This window comes from Theropithecus gelada, chromosome 12, assembly GCF_003255815.1.
Source record: "Theropithecus gelada isolate Dixy chromosome 12, Tgel_1.0, whole genome shotgun sequence".
Classification (NCBI taxonomy): Eukaryota; Metazoa; Chordata; class Mammalia; order Primates; family Cercopithecidae; genus Theropithecus; species Theropithecus gelada.
Window position 1 is genome coordinate 98,415,431 of NC_037680.1, and position 18,694 is coordinate 98,434,124.

Consider the following 18,694-nt stretch of genomic DNA (forward strand, 5'->3'; position numbering starts at 1 on the left):
TGAATCCATTTTTAAAGTCTGTCCTTTTTGCCTCCCTGGTTGAACTTGATGCTGGAAAATGCTTTTCCACTATGGATACCCCTTCGCCCACATGCTTCTAGTTCTAGTCAAAGTCCATATCCTATCTTGCCTTAAGGGGAACATATTTTTGGAGGAAGTCAAGGTTTTAATCATTTTAGCATACCTCATTGTGTGATGCAACTGATTAGGCTAGAGGCAACTGATTAGACTGTTTTAGCTGTGTGGAGCTTCTAACGAGTTAACACAAGCATTTATCAACTGAGTAACTTGTTATCATCATTAGGAGTAATAATTTAAACAAAACAATTATGTACTTGTAGATATAGCTATTTGCTTTGTCTACATCAGTGATTCTTAGATTCCATCGCCTATCTCCTGAAACAGTATATCAGACACTCTAGATTTCACGGTGCTACCCTTGGTTCAAAAATGTATTGTAAACAAAGTAGAAAGAATAATCCAAGGCAAAACTATAGAGACAGTAAAAACATCAGTGGTTGCCAGGGGCTAGTGGGGAGGGAGGGATAAATAGACAGAGCAGAGAGTATTTGTAGGGCAGTGAAACTACTCTATCTGATTCTATAATGATAGATATATGTCATTATGCATTTGCCCAAATTCATAGAATCTAAAACACCAAGAGTGCACCTTAATGTAAACTATGGATTTTGGGTGGTAATAATGCATGCAGGTAGGTTCAACAATTGTAGAAAACGTACGACTCTTATATGTGATGTTGATAATGCAGGTATGGGACAGAGAGTATATGGGAAAGCTCTATACCTTTCGCTCAATATTGCTGTGAACCTAAAACTGCTCTAAAAATAAATTCTATGAAAAAGGAAAATCTTGTCACTAAAGGAAAATTATTGTTAACATTTATGTGTATCTCCATGAATCCAAACATTCATACAAAATAAAGTTATATTACAAAGTAAAGTTGTAGTATACAAAATTAAACGTTCTTCCCTAACTTTATCATCAATAAATGCATGGCATTCTTGTCAGTATATAGCAAAACTCATTTAAGCATTCTGTTGTTTTTGGAAATATAGATTATACCAAGGTTTTCTGTTTATTCATTTGTATTTTGCTTCCATAAACAAAACTGCAAAAATACTGACAGCTATATCTTTCAGTCTGTTCGCAATTAGTTTACTTGCATTGTTTGCAAATAAGATTTGGCATATATAATCAAATAATTTATTTAATCTAAAGATAAAATTAGAGGTGTTATCATATTGTGGCTATGATCTCTTCAGAGCACAGAACTTTTGGCTAATAATAACAGTAACAGTAGCAGCAATTATTATTGTTGTTGTTTTCATTTTTATTTATTGGGCATTTAGGCACCAAGCACTATGAAAAGCACTTTACAAAGCCTAGTTTAATATTTATAAAGCTTTCATGAAGAAGGTATTATTATCCCATCAATTATTTATGAAAAAAATAGCAAAAATTGAATGCATCGCACTCTTCAGGTAAACTATTTTAGTATCAAAATATTGTTGTATCTATTCAGTTGTTGGTGCTATTAAGTATTTTTTGGTGCTATTAAGTATTTTTTTCTAGGTTAATGAAGAACATTTAAAATATTGTTATATCTATTTAGTTGTTATATCCATTCACATTGTACATAGCTATTTATGTAAACTTTTAATCATGAAAAATTTCAAACATATATTGGCCTCCATTTCTCACCTGCATCCATACCTTTGGCCACCGAACTTTGTTGCACTCTAACCTTCCACCATGTGACTTGTTGAGGTCAAGAGAATGAAGCTACTTTGAAGACAAGCCCTGTAGAGGCTTCATGTATTTCACTTGCCTTCTTGCACCTGTCACAGCAGTAAACATGTGCCTGTCTGGGCTGTTAAAGAATGAGAGGTTTGTGAAGCAAAGCTGAGACACTTCAGTCCTCCAACCATGGACATTGTCAGGCAGCTGACAGCCAGCTAACCCCAGACATGAGACTGAGCCCAGCCAAGATCAGCAGAACCATCTAAGCCACTAACAGTCAACCACAGAGGTGTGAGTAATAAATATTCACTGTGGCATGCCACTGAAGCTTTGTGATTATTTGTAATGAAACACTACTCTAATAGCTAGTTGATACACATAAAAGAATAGAGATAATATTTTACCACAGCCTCATGCATCTGTCATCCACTTTCAACATCATTCAACACATGGCTCATCTTGTTTCCTATATACTCACTACTTCCATCCCTATTATGTTGAATCAAGTCCCAAACTCTGGATTTTGTTGTTCACAGACCTGTGGTGTCGTTTGCCATGTTCTTCTGCCCTTTAATTTCCCATAAACTTGTGGTTTGATCTAAAGACTCAGATAAGCTTAGGTTTCATTTTTAGGCAGTGATACTTCAGAGCTAGTTATAAATTCATTTTGTATCAGCTGGGGAGCTTGCCATGTCTAGTTAGTATCTTTCTCTCTTTGTGATGTTAATATTAAACAGGCATTCAGGCATTGCAAATTTGATTCATCTATTAGAGACTTCTCACAGTGTTTCATCTAACAGTTTTAGCAGATTAAAAGGGTCTTCACCTAGATCGGTTATTTTATTCTGAGCTGCCAGATAATGATATTTTAATTCTATAATTCCTTATGCATTTATTACTTGGAATTTATCTGTAAACAGGGACTTTCTCTTCATGATTATTTGGCTATCTTAATGTACAGATGGCTTAGAACTAATTCTCCCCCTTTATTGATTAGTTTCAGAGGAGTAAATTGGCTTCTAAAAATCTTCCAAATATGACTAATGAGTTTGAGTATTTTTGAGAATCATTAATGAACTCAATGATGTCAGCTTAGTTTGTGTATTTAAACCCATTAGAGTAATTACACAAGCATTTTTGAAAGAAAAAATTATAAACATCATGTTTTGCTTCTTTTATATCACCTCTCTATATAGTATATTTTTATTTCAACCAAGCCTATCTTTAATATTGTAATCAGGTGTACTGATTCTATTCTCCTGACGGTTTTTAGCTATAAAACATATTCATTCCATTTATAATGAAAATTATTTTGCTGTCAGTCAGTCTTCTGGATATTCATTGTGAGTAAAAATGTCTTCTCTTGGGGATATTTTTAAAAAATGGTCTATTCAGGGAATTTGTTAAGTTAATTGACTTAATATATTTATTAAGCTCCATGTAATTCAAACATAAATGCCATAGCATTGTCACACACACACACACACACACACACACACACACTTCTCCTATTTAGAAACCTATTTGGACATTATTATTTTAAAGAAAGTTCTAGGAGAGGATTAGAAAATACTGTGTGCATGTGTGCAAGATTTCAGCGACTAGAGCTGCTTGACTTGCAAAAGAGCTTTAGACACTTATGAAATATATGAGCTCAAGGCCAAAGAACTCTGAAATTTCCTGTGTGTGGTCCTTGCCAATGTGACAAAAGTTGGTTTACTGCTACTAGGAAAGTCCTGGCAAAATGCAGAGTATAAGGAACTTTCTGTACCATTTATTTACTTATCAGGAAAAACATATGGTAAACAAAAATTGGCTCTTCAAAATGCAACTAACCACCCTCCTCTACCCCAATTCTACCCCATTAATACTTTCTGCCCCTATACAGGATACTCTTCTCATGCATCTAGCTTCATTTCTAATTATTTACATTTCTTATTTCATAGGAACGTTTGGCTAATAAGATTATACCAGATCATCCACCAATGTGCCATCCTAACTAGATACATGACAGAGATCTAAAGATCATTTTGTTTTCTATATGACAAAGTGAAGCTTATTTACCTCTATACTAAACATGTACTGGAATCAATACCATTAAATTTTGCCTTATAGTATGATGGGGAGACATTTCCATAAGCAATGCATATCTATCGTAGAAAGATTAGAAAATTCTGAAGAGCACACAGAATAAAATAGAAATCATGTGTAATCACACAATTCCAATATTGCTACTCTTATCATGTTGGGGTTTTTGTTCTGCATCTTTTTGTAATGTAACACCAGTTTTTGATGATCCTCTGTGTTAGTTTGTTCTCGCACTGCTATAAAGACAGACCCAAGACTGGGTGATTTACAAAGAAAAGAGGTTTGATTGGGTCATGGTTCTGCAGGCTGTAAAGGAAGCATGGTGGCTTCTGCTTCTGGGGTGGCCTCAGAAAACTTACGATCATGGTGGAAGATGAAGCAGGAGCGAGCACCTCCTATGACTGGAACAGGAGCAAGAGAGAGGGGAGAGGTGCTGCACACGTTTAAACAACCAGATTTTGTGAGAATTCTATCAGGAGAACAGCACCATGGGGATGGTGCTAAACCATTCATGAGAAACTGCACCCATCATCCAGTCATCTACCAGCAGGCTCTACTTCCAACACTGGAGATTACAATTTAACATGAGATTTGGGCAGGGATGCAGATCTAAACTCTATCATCCACCTTAATTAATTTCTGAAACTAGGTGAGAAAAAGGCACATTTTAAAACTTTGATAGTACTCTCTGGTACTTCCTCCTTTAAAAGCAAAAAAAATAAAAAAAATAAAAATGGTACAACATTAAACTAAAATATTTCTGCACAGGGAAGGAAACAACAAAATGAAAAGACAACCTACAGACTGGGGAAAAAAAAGTGTAAAGCATCTATTGAATAAGAGGTGGGAACCAAAAAAGAGCCCGCATTGCCAAGACAATCCTAAGTCAAAAGAACAAAGTTGGAGGCATCACGCTACCTGACTTCAAACTATACTACAAGGCTACAGTAACCAAAACAGCATGGTACTGCTACCAAAACAGAGATATAGACCAATGGAACAGAACAGAGCCCTCAGAAATAATACCACACATCTACAGCCATCTGATCTTTGACAAACCTGACAAAAACAAGAAATGGGGAAAGGATTCCCTATTTAATAAATGGTGCTGGGAAAATTGGCTAGCCATAAGTAGAAAGCTGAAACTGGATCCTTTCCTTACTCCTTATACGAAAATTAATTCAAGATGGATTAGAGACTTAAATGTTAGACCTAATACCATAAAAACCCTAGAAGAAAACCTAGGTAATACCCTTCAGGATATAGGCATGGGCAAGGACTTCATGTCTAAAACACCAAAAGCAACAGCAACAAAAGCCAGAATTGACAAATGGGATCTCATTAAACTAAAGAGCTTCTGCACAGCAAAAGAAACTACCATCAGAGTGAACAGGCAACCTACAGAATGGGAGAACATTTTTGCAATCTACTCATCTGACAAAGGGCTAATATCCAGAACCTACAAAGAACTCAAACAAGTTTACAAGAATAAAACAAACAACCCTATCAAAAAGTGGGCAAAGGATATGAACAGACATTTCTCAAAAGAAGACATTCATACAGCCAACAGACACATGAAAAAATGCTCATCATCACTGGCCATCAGAGAAATGCAAATCAAAACCACAATAAGATACCATCTCACACCAGTTAGAATGGCAATCATTAAAAAGTCAGGAAACAACAGGTGCTGGAGAGGATGTGGAGAAATAGGAACACTTTTACACTGTTGGTGGGATTGTAAACTAGTTCAACCATTGTGGAAAACAGTATGGCGATTCCTCAAAGATCTAGAACTAGAAATACCATATGACCCAGCCATCTCGTTACTGAGTATATACCCAAAGGATTATAAATCATGCTGCTATAAAGACCCACGCACACATATGTTTATTACGGCACTATTCACAATAGCAAAGACTTGGAATCAACCCAAATGTCCATCAGTGACAGATTGGATTAAGAAAATATGGCACAAATACACCATGGAATACTATGCAGCCATAAAAAGGATGAGTTCGTGTCCTTTGTAGGGACATAGATGCAACTGGAAACCATCATTCTCAGCAAACCATCACAAGAACAGAAAACCAAACACCGCATGTTCTCACTCATAGGTGGGAATTGAACAATGAGATCACTTGGACACAGGAAGGGGCACATCACACACCGGGGCCTATTGTGGGGAGGGGGGAAGGGGACGGGATGGTATTGGGAATTATACCTGATGTAAATGACGAGTTGATGGGTGCTGACGAGTTGATGGGTGCAACACACCAACATGGCACATTTATACATATGTAACAAACCTGAACGTTGTACACATGTACCCTAGAACTTAAAGTATAATTAAAAAAAAAAAGAGGTGGATATCCAAAATTTATAAAGAACTCATACAACTCAATAGCAAGAAAACATATAACATAATTTTTAAAATGGGCAAAGGACCTGAATAGACATTTCTCTAAAAAAGATGTAAAGATGGCCAACAGGTATATAAAAAGATGCTTAACATCATTATAAGAGAAATGCAAATCAAAACCAGTATAAGAGACTGGGCCTGGTGGCTCACTCCTATAATCCCAGCACTTTGGGAGGCTGAGGCTGGCTGATCACTTGAGGTCAGGAGTTCAAGACCAGCCTGGCCAACGTGGTGAAACCCTGTCTCTACTAAATACACAAAAATTAGCCGGGCATGGTGGCAGGTGCCTGTAATCCCAGCTACTGGGGAGGTTGAGGCGGGAGAATCACTTGAACCCAGGAAGCAGAGGTTGCAGTGATCCAACATTGTGCCATTGCACTCCAGCCTGGGCAACAAGAGTGAAACTCCATCTCAAAAAAAAGAAAAAAAAAAAACACTATAAAATATCACTTCGTACCCATTAGGATGATCATTATCAAAAAGACAAGAGATAAGTGTTAGTAAGTGTGTGGAGAAAAGAGAACTCTTGTACACTGTTAGTGGGAGTATATATTGGTGCAGTCACTATGGAAAACTATATGCAGGTTCCAAAAAAATTAAAAATAGAATTACCATATGATCCAGCTACTCCTCTTAAGGGTATATACTCAAAGGAAATAAAATGACCACCTTGAAAAAAAAATCTGCACTCCCACGTTCATTGTAGCATTATTCACAATAGCCAAGATATGGAAACAACCAAAGTGTCTGTCGACAGAAGAATGAATAAAGAAGCTGTGGTGTGTATGTATACAATGGAGTATCATTCAGTCTTAATAAAGCAGACCCTGCACTTACCACAAAATGGATGAAGCTGGAGAACATTATGCTAAGTGAAATAAGCTGGACCCACTAAGAAAGATACTGCAGAATCTCACTTCTATGTGGAATCTAAAAAAAAAAAGTCAAAGATACAAAGATAGAAAATAAAACAGTGGTTACCAAGGGCTGAGTGGTGGGGAGAAATTGGGAGATGCAGGTCAAAAGATACAAAGTAGCAGATATGCAGGTGAACACATTTGAAGATCAAATGTTCAACATGAGAACTACAGTTAATAATAGTGTATTGTATTCAGGATTTTTGCTAAATGAATAGATAGATTATAGCTGCTCTTGCCACAGGTAAGAAAAATGGCAAAAATTACGTGAGGTAATGGATATGTTTGTTTCACTATAGTAACAATTTTACTATATATGTGTCTCATAACATTATGTTGTATACCTTACATATACACAACAAAAATTATTTTATTAATAATTACAAGACTATGAAACAAACCCAAAGAGTATTCTGAATTGATAAACAGGGTTGATCTAGGAATATATGTAAGAAGTACAAGAAGTGAAATTTTGGTTCAACTTAAATGAAACTGGTTTTCTAATATTTTAAGATCACAAATAATAATAGTATGCTGAAACCAGCTTGTACTTCTTCATGAGAGAGGACTGTTAAATTTTAAGAAATCTAGCAAACGACTGACATCAGGTTGGTAGACTGAAATTGACCATAATGGGAGAATTCATGTCATGCAAATTGGCAAATGGTACAAACCAAGGCTCCCCATCCCATTCACATGCAGCACACTACAGCCACAGGGTGTAGAAAGGTAATGTACATGACTGAAACAGGCCAGGTATCTAAAATTAGAGAGTGGTCTAGACTATGACAAACTGGAGAGCCCTGTGTAAGGAAGTCTCCTCAGTTCTAGACAGTTTCTATATGGGAAAGGTGATTCAGCGTTTTCAGTCTCTGTTTTATGAAATAAGCCTAGAAATGTAGATATTTAAATGTGAAATTCTTTGAATTTTAGCAGGGAAAAGGTGCTCTTTGGCTGAATACAAGCTATGGGCCAATCGTTTTCAACTTTTGTTAAAAAAAATGTGAGTTCCTTTTTCTCACTGTGTCAAGCAGAGGGTAAGTGTTGTGGAAAATGGCGAAAGAGAATTCTTGGTTTGGTAATTCTTACTGAAGGAAGTGTAAGGTGCTTCCAATGCAAAAACCTTTATGTAGGAGGCTTTTCTTCTCCAAAATGCCTTTTATTATTTGGGGGCATCACTCATGTGCAGTCACGTGGTATCTCCTTGTGGTCATGTTGAACTCCGTTTTATCTCTTGCACTGAGGGATACTGAAATCTGTCTTCCAAGTTTGGAGACTAATGATTTCATAGCATCTTAGAATATTAGGGATGGTAGATGATTGATAAATCAGCCAGCCTAGGGGTTTTTAACCCAGAATCCATAACTGAGCCTGGATGGTGGTTACAAACCCACTGAAATTGTTCCATAGATTTCATCTATTATTCAAGTGTCCATGATCCAAAAATGGGTAAGAACCACGAATACATTAAGTTTCTTCAGTTATTCAACAAAGATAGATAGAGTACTGGCTCCATGCCAAATTACATGGGTAAACATTGGAGAACAAGCAAAATAGACACCTGAGTCTCTCTCCTCAAGATGCATAAAATCTTGAAGAGGAGGCACACAATTAAACAAGCAACTGTCATAAAGCACACTTATCCTGTGTGACAAAAGAAGCACAAAGGCTCAGGAAGCTCATAAACGAGTATCTATCTTAGCCTAAGACGGATGCGTCAGGTGTTTTTAGGAAGAAGTATTGAAAGAAGTGACATTTAAATTAAAATCTGGAGGAAGAGTAGTAACTGGCCATTTGAAAAGGTGGTTATCCCTCCAAATAGTTCAGAACCAGACTATAAACAGCAATTTCATTTAACATAGAAAGAAACTGAGACCTAAAAACCCAGAAAATCTTCCTTAAGTGACCTGAATACAGCATATACTGAAGACAAGTTTGACATATGAATATGAATGAGTAAACAAACAATTAAAACAAAGACTCCTCTGTTGTGGAACACTGAGAAAGCTCGTTTACCTCTCCTCTGGGATTTATCCACCCATGTTGGAAACTGAGAATGCAATATCCCAACATCATGAGGAGAAGCAATTAATCAACCCAATGAGGCTAGTTTTTCCATAGATTGTGGCTTTGGCTGACTTGGCCTTATTCTTTGCCTGTTGGAATTGTTCCTGCCTCTACATGCAGCCCTGCTCCTTAACCCATCATAAGTTTGAGCAGGAAGAATAAAAGAATGAAACTTAGTGGACCCCACTTTTCAGATGCCAAATACACTTTCTTTTCTTTGTAGGATTGGATATAGGAAAACATTATTTGTATACCCCTAAATTTCAAAGAACTTCTTGGGTGAGAAGCCTTACTCATGCCTTATATTTTCAGATCAGATCTTTTCAGACTTTCTTTTTAAAAATGCAGTCATTAAAATATTCACTTTTGGTCCCCTTTTTCTTCCTTATGACACATGCTACATGATTATAAAACCCCCAAACCTCTGAGGAATTCGCTTTCAGGGAAATAATTATTAGTAAAAATTGTAATTGTATGTCAGACAAAACATTTTCTGTCATCTCTGAGACGTTTGGGTACCAAGGGTCCCAAGATTCTAAAGAAAAGTTATAAATATCTACCTGTAAGACTGGCTAAAAGTTGGCCAAAACCTTAATTGGGACTCTTATGTTACTCATCCTAACTACAACACTTTGAGAGCAAAAAAGGGCACTATTAGTAATTACACAGGGTCAAGAGGTATAAACCAGAATACATGATAACTTTAAGGCAATATTTCTTTCCAGCCAAAACAAAAGACAAAGAAACGAATGATTTTCAGCCCCTTTCAAGGTAAATGAAGGGGGATCCAAGAGTAATTGGGATATTTTTTCCTTATCACCTGGGTGACTGTTGAAATAAAGTAACTCACAAGCTATAGTTGAATGGTAGCCTCCAAAAATAATGTCTACGTCCTAAGCCCCAAAACTGTTAAATATGCTTCTTTGGGAAAAGGATCTTCACAGAAATAATTAAGAATCTTAAGAAGTGATCATCCTGGATTACTCAAATTGGTCCTAAATCCAATGAGACGTGTCCTCATAAGACACAAAAGAAGCGAAGGTAAAGACACAGAAGAAAAGTCCATATGAAGATAGAGGCAGAGACTGAGGACCAAGGAGTGCCTGGAGCTACCAGAAGCTGGAAGAAAAAAGGAAGGATTCTCCCCTCAAGTCTTTGGAGGGGACATTGTCTCACTGGCACTTGATTTTAAACTTCTTTCTCCAGAACTGTAAAAGAATAACATTCTGCCATTTTAAGCTACCAAGTTTGGCATAATTTGTTACAGCAGCCCAGGAAAATTAATATACAAACCCATCAAAAAAATGGAGCAAAAGAGAATTTTTGGGAAGATTATTGTTTTGAGTTTAAAGTTATAGAGCCTCGTGTCTGACCCCTGCAATGTCAAGGAGAGGAGAGAAGGCCACAGGTAGAGCAAGCTGCACTTCCGCAAAGAGCAGAGCAAAGATTCATGTTTTCTTTGGACTAAGTAGACACCTCTGTGGGAAACTTGGTTAGATTTGTAATGAAAAGACCATTCCCAAGAGGTCTGCTTTCAGAGATAAAGCAACCCCAGGGATGGACTGCTAGGGTGAGAGCTGAGGAAGTGTATTAGTTATATACTTCTATATATGAATAATCCCCAAATTTATCAGCATTAAACAGCATATATTTAATGTATCACACCATTTCTAAGGATCAGCAATCTGGGAGCAGCTCAACTGGTGATTCTAGCTCAGGATCTCTTATGAGACTGCACACAAGCTGTCATCTGGGGCTACCATCATCCAAAGGCTTGACTGGGGCTGTAGGATTCATATTCAAGTTCACTCACATGACTGTTAGAAGGGGGCTTCAGTTCTCTTCATAGGGTAAAAGAATAACAACGTAGTAGCTGGGTTCCTCTGGAGCAAGCCATGTGATGGGGTGGGGAGAGGCCAAGAGGGAAGCTACAGTATGTTTTATTATTATTATTATTTATGTATTTATTTTCTAGAGATTGGGTGTCACTATGTGGTTCAGGCTGGTCTTGAACTGCTAGCCTCAAGCAATTCTCCTGCCTTGGCCCCCAAAAGTGTTGGGATTAGAGGTGCAAGTCACCATGCCCAGCTGCTACAGAATGTTTTATAACCTAACCTTGTAAGAATATACCATAATTTCTCCTGTATTAAATACCGAGGGTGGTAAAATGTGGGACTACACAAAAGTGAATATCAAGAGAGAGGTAATTATTGGGATCCATCTGGTGACTTCCACAGGCAGAGTTATAAAGAGAAAGTGTATAGTAACCATCAGGGATTTGTGTCATCTGGAGGTAACCTGGGATTATAGTAGTCATGGAGTGGCCTTCCAAAACACCATGAAGGCATCACAAAAGAGAAAGAGCCATAGGATGCCTAATATGACAAAGAGCTTCAATAACCAAGAGAGAACTATAAGAACTACAGATGACACCTTCTAAGTTCAAATAGCTTTCCCCGCTTCTCCTTTATTTTCTTTTCCCACCATTCTCCCTTCATAATGGAGTCAGAAACAGCAGGAGTGGTCGGAGAGAAAGCAAATCAAAGAAAAGAGAAAAAAGATGGATAATGATACTTGCTTCACTGCTCGTCAAAGGAAATTCAGAGGAAGTGTGAGTTGTAGAAAAGTAGAGCCTCTGAATTTGATGAAAATTTGAAGCTTTTATTTTGTTTACTTTTTTTATGAAAAATTTCATTCATTTGCAAGAGCAGAGAGAACAGTATAATGAACCCAGCTTCAGCAATTGTTAACATTTTATCCCCTGCTCCTTTATTCATGGCTGTGTTCCTTTTTCTCTGTTTTCATTTTTTTCTCATCCTCTATGATCTCTTAGACTTTTCTGACCAACATTGCCCAGAGGGCTTCTGTTTTTCTGAAATTCTAGTTAAGTTTCAGTAGAGTCTAGAGCCCAAATTTCAGAGTCTCAACATCCTTCTCTCTGTTCTCATCTCGAGGGCTCCAACTGATGCCAGTATTGACTAACAAAGATCTAAGAAAGAGAAAGAAAGTGGGGAACAGAAGGGACAGGACAGAAGATGGACATCGATAACCAGATTGAGAAACAGCCTTCCTGGACTGGAGCAGGAGGGTTATGGACAACTTACGCTCAGGACTGGCCAATGTGCAGAAGCTGCTGAAAGGTCTGGGAGTTATTTTATATTCCAGGTGCCAGGAGAGATCAGGATAGGCAGAGTACAGTGAAAAGAATCTAAAACTAAAAGTCAAGAGTGGGTGTTCATCCCAGATCTGCTTTTAAATTTCAATGCAACCTAGGTCAAATCACATCTCTCTGGTCTCCAGGGTCTTCTTTTGCAAAAATCAGTGGTAGGAATTGACAAGCTAATTTTAAAATTCATCTAAAACAATGTCTTTCAACTTATTATTATTATTAATATTAATATTATCCACACCCTATAGAGACCTTTTAATTTTTTTTCTAATCATCCCATTATAAAATATTAATACCACCGGTATGTATCTGTTTATCTACCGCATTTATATCTGGTTTTTCGTATGCATAAAACAGTAAGTTTTTTTTTTTTTTTGCTCACTGAAAACTAATTTCACCCTCTTGGGGATGATATCACACAAGTCGTTGAGAATGTATGGTCTAAAATTTAAAAGGTAGAAAACAATTTGAAAAACATACAGAACAAGAAGAAATATGAAAGACCACTTTCCTAACATAACATCAAAACATGCTAAAAATTAAATTAATAAAAAAATGCATTGGTATAGCAACAGACAATGAAGCAGAATAGCATCCTGAAATATGTTCACATATATATAAAATATTTAGGAATTCATTTTTATTAGCTTGGCATTTCAAAATCAGTGAACAAAAAATATTTAAAAAGTGATTTTGGGGAAATACACAACCGCTTGGATAAACTAACTAGATTCCTGAACCACATGCACAAATAAATTGTAGGTAGATTAAAGAGTTAAATCTAGGCCAGGCACGGTGGCTCACATGTATAATCCCAGCACTTTGGGAGGCTGAGGCGGATGGAGCGCCTGAGGTTAGGAGTTCAACACCAGCCTGGCCAACATGGTGAAACCCCATCTCTACTAAAAATACAGAAATTAGCCTGGCGTGGTGGTGGGCACCTGTAGTTCCAGCTACTAGGGAGGCTGAGGCAGAAGAATCACTTGAATCTGGGAGGTGGAGGTTGTGGTGATCTGGGATCATGCCACTGCACTCTAGCCTGGGCGACAGAGTGCGACTCTGTCAAAAAAAAAGTTAAATCTATAAAAATTTTATAAAAGATTTAGAAAGTACAGAAAATATGTTTTATATTTTAATTTTTTCTATGATTTCATAAGGGCTTTTTTCATTTAAACTTTACCTTATTGTCTCCTTATATTATTCTAATATTTTTAGTTCTCTGGGGACTTTTTCTCCTGCGTGTTGTATGTACAGACATCCTCTTTCTCTCTCATGGTGATTTCTCTTCTTGTGGTTTGTAATTTTTTAGTGTGAGCTCATTTTTGGTAGGATTGAGCCCTAGTTTATGAAAGCAGACACATAGAGTGCTTTTGCATGTGTCTCATCTGAACTTCCTGGGATTCTGCACTCAAACATATCTTAATTAATTCTTGTTTGGGACTCTCATACCACATGGGCAGTATAAATTAATATCTCATAAAGTAGCATAGCAGAGAGGTTTCAGTTTCTTCTGGTAGATCTTTTCCTCTCCACTGAAAGTCTGTAGAAGACATTGAAGTTCTTCCACTTTCATACTGGAAGGTCTTTTAAGGATTCTAGCTCTATATAAAGCTCTGCCTGTCTCTCACGGAAGTCCCAGGGGCACAGAATTCACACATATCTCATAAATGATCCAGCATTTGGACACCTGTCACACAGGAGGCTTCACCAACCAGTTTTGTGCAGGCCACGGAGACAGCATGATAGCCACCTTTCCAGGCAAGTGAAGTGATGTTTGCCTCTTTGACTCATCACTGCCACCACCACACCCACACCCCAACTTTGAGTTCTGTAATGAGGCCTGCAATGAGGGACAAAGAGGAGGGGATAAAATAGGAGTTTTAAGTTGGACTATGGTGAGTTTGCTGTTGTTCAAATTACTGAGAGACCAGGTCTAGATGTCGTGAAGTGGTTTGAAATGAGGATTAGATGGAGTAATGTGGTTTGAATGTTTGTGTCTTCTCTAAATTCATATGTTGAAATCTTAACTTCCACATTAATGATATTAGGAGGTGAGGCCTTTGGGAGGTGATTATGTCATGAGGGTAGAGCCCTCATGATTGTATTTAGTGCCCTTGTAAAAGAGATCCCAGAGAGCTACCTAGCCACTTCTGCTATGTGAGGACACAGTAAAAATATCCCGTCTATAAGCCAGAAAACAGGTCCTCACCAGACACCAGATCTGCCTTAATCTTGGACTTCCCAGCTCCAGAACTGTGAGAGATAATTCTGTATTGCTTATAAGCTACCCCATTTATGGTTTTCTCCTTCATCTCCTAAATGGACTGAGACCTGGGGTATGGTTGGAGAAAAATAAAACACTGTCATATTTGTATCACAGGAGTCCAGAATGTTTATTAAACTAATAATATGCCTCTGTAAAAAGATTGTGGAACTGTTAAATCAAATAAAGTTAGGGTCCATTTCACCAATAAGTGAAAAAAGCAAGTCATACAGCAACATGTACAATACAATCTCATTTGCATAATTTTTAAAAAATACTCTTTCTAAAAACCTTTCTATGTTTCTGTCGACCTGCTTATTTATCTAAATAAAGCATAGCATGTCACTTACTAGCTCTGCGAGCTTGGGTAATTTGCTTAGCCTCTCTGTGACCTAGTATACCTCTCTCCCTCAGTGGTGAAAAAGGAACAATACCCATTTACCATTGTAAAAGAGTAAATTCCATAATGGTAAATATATTATGGAATTTTGTAAAGATTGTATGAGTTGATCTAGGTCGATATTTTAGAGTAGGGTCTGGTATTTGGTAAGTGCTATAAATTTTGATACTGTTACTCTATTTGATGCATACCAAAAGGCCTGAAAAGATATTTACCAAACTGTTCATGACAATTACTTCAAGATGGAGGAGCACGATTGGATAGAGAGCCAAAAGTTCAATTTTCACTTTTTTTCCATCCCCAACCAACCACCCTTATGATTGCTAGAATATTTATGCAGAAAATGTTTAATTTTAAAACATAAAAAATAAAATGATTGCTCTAAAAAATAACCATGTATCCTTTCAATAATAATTTTTAAAATAAATCTTAAAAGACTTAGTGGCTTTATTTGCCACTTCTCATCCATGTGCTAATGCTAGCACTTGTTTTGTAATCCTATATCATGAGTTATCTTTCTAAATGAAAGTTTGGCTTTCCAAGTAGACTATCAGCTACGTCAATGCCAGCACCATCTCATACACTACTTGTAATCCCATCATGATAAATGCATTGCAAACACAATGCAATACAATGTGGCTAATGCCTAGGCTAACTTATTAACCATCTCTTAAAGCCAAAGATGCAGAGTGTATCAGCCCTTTTAAAAGTCAGTTTAGACATTAAGTCCTCCAAGTTTCCATTAACCACACTTGCTCCACTGAGTCATCAACAGTTTCCACTACAAACAATCTGGATTTTAGGTCTCATAATAGCTAATATTTAGATATTTCCTATATGTATCAACAATGTTCTCATTAGCTGTTCTCAAAAGTTCTGGTCTTTGGTCCCTTCTATATTCTTCCTTGAGGACACTGAAGAGCTTTTGTTTATGCGGGTTATGTCTATCTGTATTTACAATGTAATTAAGATAGAAAATTTCAAAATATTTATTAATTTATTTAAAAATAATGGCTCAGATAAGTCAGATTTAAATTTTTAAATAAAACAATTATAAATGTGTTAAAATAAATATTTTTAATGAAATTAATGCATTTTTCAAAGCAAATTGTGAGAAGAGTGATTTCGTTTTACATTTTTGTAAATCTCTTTAATGTTTGGCTTAATGAAAGACCTCTGGATTCTCCCATCTTCTGCATTCATTCTGTTTATATATCACAAGTCAGGTGATCTCTGGAAAACTACACTGTACAGTCATAAGAGAATAAGAGGGAAAGGCATATAACATGTTAGTATTAGTATGAAGATAAAAAGGGAGTGAGAAAGGTAAAACATTTCTTCACATTATCAGGAAAACAGTTTTGGTCTTCCATAGCCCCTTTAAGGACCTTAGAATCCCAAAATCCCCAAACCACACTTTGAGAAGATCACAATTTGAGAATAGCTGTTTTACTTATCCTCACAAAAACTCTATAAATACTATTATTCTCCTTGCAAAGATGAGGAAATTAATGTCCAGAGGGGTTAGGAAAACTGCTAAAGTTACACAGCTAGTAAGTGGAAGAGCCAGAGTTCGAACCAAAATACAGATCCTTAATCTTTATACTATACTGCCTTTATAACAGCCTGTACATAGCTACATAGCTCCTTGTCCTGCTATGCCAACCATTTAGAGGTTAATGATTGTCCTTGTCTATCTCATCTACTTGATTATTTAATATTCACTTATCATCTATCTATTTGTCTATCTACCTATCTGCCCATCATCTATCTACTGGAGATAATAGTACATCTATCATCTGTCACTGGAGTGATCATTTGTAATTTATCTGTGTATCACTTTTCCTGACAGTGTCTGGTGATGTAATTTGAATAAATGAACGAGTAAAAGCATGGGTAGTTTTTTTTTTTTCCTGATGTTGATACAAGTAACATTACGAATGAAAAAATAACTTCTTCAATGACTGCTTCAACCCCTACTATAGCCCTAACTATATGATGTATAATTTCTTGTCTTAAAGCTAGGAATAGGTGGAGATAGGGCAGCTTTGCAATAGATTCTGTAGTAAGTGGTGCTGGAAATGCAGTGAGAGAAAGCAGAGATCTAAAGCTATTTCAACACTCTGCTTGTGAGTCAGAAGTACAACAGTAAATTTGAAGTTCACGTTCTTGGCAAAACCTCACTTGCCTTTCCAGGATTAAGTTCACATTGACTGGCTCCAAATTATACATTGTCATAAGCTTAGAAGGTCTGTTCCCAGCCTTTCAGTTCAACCACATAAACATCCGTGGGTCCTTTGTGCCTTAAGTTGTGAACATCAATAATTTAATAGACCTGGAATATGAGAAGTAGGAAAGAAAACCCTTGAGCTCAAATATCCAACAATATTTCATCATGTTCAATCTCATTCAAATGCTGGTGTTAGGCAACAAACACTTGTTTTATAGTTTTATGTTGAGTTGATTGTTGAAAGTAGTACATCACCATGAATATGGGGGTCTGATGTGACCCACAGAATGATATGTGGGGCTTTACAGGCTGCCATTTTAATCAGGAGAACAATGGCATAACTAGACTATTGTTATACTTTGCCTTCTAATGTAAAGTTTTGAAAAAGAAACATGTAACTGGCTGTGAGTAGGTAAAACAGAAAAATAGGAGGAGGAAGAAAAGACGAAGAAGAAAAGAGAACATTTCTGTGCTTACCTTAAGTTAAATAAACCTTACTAAATACTTTTCCTGATTATTCTCAAAGCATACCCTGCTTCCTCTGTAATCAGGGTCTTACCCTCAGTGCCAGCAACCTGAGTCATTGTCTCATTTCAATTTTGACCTGCAGGTACTCTAGAGTTGTGAAAGTTTTGTTGTTCTTAAACTATTTGTGATCAGGAAAGGGCCAAAAGGGACCCGGGCTCAAGTTAAATAAACCTTAGGTAGACAGAGCAGTGTCAGGAAGTCTCAGAGAAAATCACACATCCAAAAAATGCCATATCTCACTCTTGACAATCTTTCCAGCCCATATACTCTTGTTCAATCGCACAACAGAACAGAAGTCATTAAGGCAAATTGCCACTCGTTTTCCAAAAGAAAATGCCTCTGTAGGTGACAATTATTAAAAAGTCAGGAAACAATAAATGCCGGTGAGGCTGTGGAGAAATAGGAACACTTTTCCACTGTTAGTGGGAATGTAAATCAGTTCAACCATTGTGGAAGACAGTGTGGCAATTCCTCAAAGATCTAGAACCAGAAATACAATTTGACTCAGCAACCCCATTACTGGGTATACACCCAAAGGAGTATAAATCATTCTACTATAAAGACACATGGACATGTATGTTTATTACAGCACTATTTACAATAGCAAGACATGGAACCAACCCAAATGCCCATGAATGATAGGCTGGATAAAGAAAATGTGGTACATATACACCATGGAATATTATGCAGCCATAAAAAGAAATGAGATCATGTTCTTTTCAGGGACATGGGTGAAGCTGGAAGCCATCATCCTTAGCAAACTAACACAGGAACAGAAAACCAAACACCACATGTTCTCACTCATAAGTGGGAGTTGTGGGAGTTGAACATTGAGAACACATGGACACA